The 3,382-nt window shown below is 48.8% G+C and overlaps 1 non-coding gene across 1 annotated transcript; it reads left to right on the forward strand.

Moving 5' to 3' along the window:
* Positions 1 to 1,739: 1,739 nt before the first annotated feature.
* On the forward strand, positions 1,740 to 1,868 carry LOC134946975 (U6atac minor spliceosomal RNA). Its single transcript, XR_010182512.1, has one exon. It is a non-coding gene; the product is annotated as a U6atac minor spliceosomal RNA (small nuclear RNA).
* The last annotated feature ends 1,514 nt before the right edge of the window (positions 1,869 to 3,382 follow it).

Genomic DNA, 3,382 nt, shown 5'->3' on the forward strand with positions numbered 1-3,382 from the left:
CCGAGGGAGCTGGTCACATCCTGGGCTTCTCCTCAAAGGCAAAAGGTTTTTTTAATTTTAGTCAAAGTATCTGCAGCCAAGCAAGAGGAGATGACAGGCAGTGTCTGCCCCTGCCTGTCTGCGACGATGAAGCAGCCGGGGGTGGGACCTCTGCAGGGGTCTCCGGCTCAGAGACCACCATCTCTGGGGTAGCACAGGACGCCGCTGCATGCAGCATGTGTCTCGGACCCCCTAGCCACAACCACCACCGGGTAGCAATTGGCAGCTCTGTGAGTATAACGCCTGGCTCATGGTTATCAGGATGTCAGGCACAAACAATGGCGCTGATTTAGGAAGACCCAGCAGCGGCCAGCACAAAAAAATTCCATAGCGGGAGGGCGAAGCTAACTCCTGGAGTACAGCTCCTTGCTCTCAGCTGCCCCAGTGCTATCACAGTAAAGCAGAAGCCAGCGGCCATTACTAAAGGCAGAGGACGCACTCTCCAGTGGTCCCTTCAACATTGTTTAAGAGCTGCTAATGCTAAGGACTGCGCTGACCTTCTAAGGCAGCGCTGAGACTGGGAGACCTTAAACAAGATTGTGAGTTATCAATGGTGTAGAGGTTTTGTCAGGAGAGTAATTGAGCACATGTACAGTAACTGAGCTTCACTTTAGTTACTGCATGTAACTGAGTTTCACTTTCACTTTAGTTACTGCATATGGGGGTCATTCTGAGTTGAGCTCCTTAGCAGTTTTTAGCAGCCGTGCAAACACTTTGCCGCCACCCACTGGGGAGTGTATTTTAGCTTAGGAGAAGTATGAACACCTGTGCAGCCGAGCTCTACAAAACCAGTTTGTGCAGTTTCAGAGTAGCTCTGAAACTACTCAGCGCTTGCGATCACTTCAGCCTATTCGTGTCCGGATTTGACGTCATACATCCGCCCAGCGAACACCCAGCGAACGCCCAGCCACACCTGCATTTTTTCAGACACGCCTGCATTTTTGCAAACACTTCCATAATACGGTCAGTTGACACCCAGAAACGCCCCCTTCCTGTCAATCTTCTTGCTGCCGTCAGTGCAAAGGAAAACTTCGCTAGAACCTGTGCATAACCACAAAGAGCTTTGTACCCGTACATTGCACGTGCGCATTGCGGGGCATACGCATGCACATAAATGCCGTTTTTTTTACCTGATCGCTGCGCTGCAAAAATCGGCAGCGAACGATCAACTCGGAATGACCCCCATACTGTACCTTGCATTTTAGTATTGCTAACAGTGCTGATTGGGGCTAGTGTGATTATCCTCCTCCTTTGCCCTTCTCTCCTGCCTGTCTTAACTCTCAGTCTCTCACTTCACACTATCCACTAAGCTACTGTGTTGTTTGTGTATCAGTGGTGTTTTACCATGACAGGAAAAGGGCTATAAGGCTTCACAGTAGACATTCATCTGCACAAGGAGTGCAGTAAAATTCACACAAAGGGCAATCAGATAGTTGTCTTTTATGTGATTCTTGTGATTAGGAGCAAGAAGGCTCAATAGATCACCACAGGTACAGGATACACCAGTTTTGGCGTTGCAGCTCACTACTGTTATGTCACATCTGTCTGTGGAGCTGGAAGCCTCTTAGGGAGGTTTCCAGATTTCAGAATTCTGACCCCTCACCAGACCCAGAACCTGGGCTCGGGCCCTAGCAAGGTCAGTGGAAGGGCTCAATAAGGCCATGGTCCCATCCCCCTCTGTGATGCAAGTCTCCAAATAGGTGTTGTATAAAAGAGAGAAGGTTAGCACTCCCCTTGACAAGGATGGAAGAGGTCCCAGTGGCCTTTACAACACATATACTGTTAAGACACAGACAATTACTTAGTGGCATCTCTAACCAAGTTTTTAAGACTGTTACCCTCTGTACTGCAGTCGAATTTGCCTCCATTAGTGGGGGTGAGTTTCCACACACAGGAGAGGAACAGATCCTGGCAGAATCGAAGACTGTGTCCCAGGGCATTGAGGCATTGATTGTTTCAATATGCCAAGTTTTAAAGGTGGACATCAAAGTGGCCAGGAAACACACGGATAAAATATTCCAGGTGCCCCATTGACTTTTTTCAACATATCTTTCCCATGAAGTTATGCAAGACTCCCCCTACAGTAGATCCCTCAGTGTTTCATCTGTCCAAAAAGATGGTGCTGCCAGTCCCTCCTTAAAGGAGGCATGGGATGTAAAATTAGAAAATGAATGTCCATTAACACAGCAGCAGGCGTAACACTGTGTCCTGCACTGGTAGGCAGCCAGGTCAACAGGGTCTTTGAAGCCTGGGTGAAACAACTAGCTAAGGGTCTGCGAGTCGGACCCCCAGTGGAGGACCTTTTCCCCTTTGCAGGGCACAATGAGGAGTCAGCCGCTTATCTAGGCGAGGCATCTAAGGAGGTATGTAATCTCGTTTCTAGGTCCTCTGCCTTAGCGGTGTCGTCCGCAGAGCTCTCTGGTTGCAACAGTGGAAGGTAGACACAGAATCAAAGAGAGAAGTGGAAGCGTTACCATTTACTGGTGACATCCATTTCGGGCCCGACTTGGACAAGTGGATTTACCAAGCGACTGGGTGTAAGTCTACTTCTTTCCCCTCGGCTGCGCTGTCCACTTGAAGGACTTATTTTGGACCTTCCTTTTGGGCATATGGAAGATTCAGAGGTCATTCCAGAGGAAGATCAGCACTTCTCATGGTTCCAGAAAACATGGCAGAGCCACGGTGACCTCTTCCCACCAGGACACCGGGTCCACCATGAAACCCAGTGCATGAATGGTTTCCCTCTCACCTGGGGGAGACCAGGGTGGGAGCTTGTCTGCGGGATTAGGCAGAATCCTGCACGGACACCTGGGTATGGGACCTCATCACTCAGGGATACTAGCTCGATATCCGGTTACAGCCTCCTCCTCGGTTTTTCACCACCGGTTTTCCTGCTTCAGATGACAGGTATGTAATTTTAAGGGAAGATATAGACAAACTCCTTACAGCATGCGTGTTGGTACCAGTCCCCACACATCAGCTTAAACAGGGGTTCTACTCCAGTTTATTCATGGTTTCAAAGCCGGACGGCTCTGTCAGACTTATTCTGAACTTAAAGGATCTCTATCCTTTTTTTGTGAGTTTTTTCCAGTTCAGAATAGAATCCTTTCATTTAGTCATTGCAGGATTAGAGGAAAAAGTGTTCCTACTGTCCTTGGACATCAAGGATGCTTACCTGCACATACAAATCTGGCCACCGCACCAGATGTATCGGTGACTCACCATTCGAGATTCACATAATCAGTTCCAGGCCTTACTTTTCGGCTTCCATGGACCCTAGGGAGTACACGAAGGTCATGGCGATAATGATGGCACTCCTAAGGACAAGGGAGATCACGATCAT

Source organism: Pseudophryne corroboree, chromosome 7, assembly GCF_028390025.1.
Source record: "Pseudophryne corroboree isolate aPseCor3 chromosome 7, aPseCor3.hap2, whole genome shotgun sequence".
In the NCBI taxonomy this organism is placed as follows: domain Eukaryota; kingdom Metazoa; phylum Chordata; class Amphibia; order Anura; family Myobatrachidae; genus Pseudophryne; species Pseudophryne corroboree.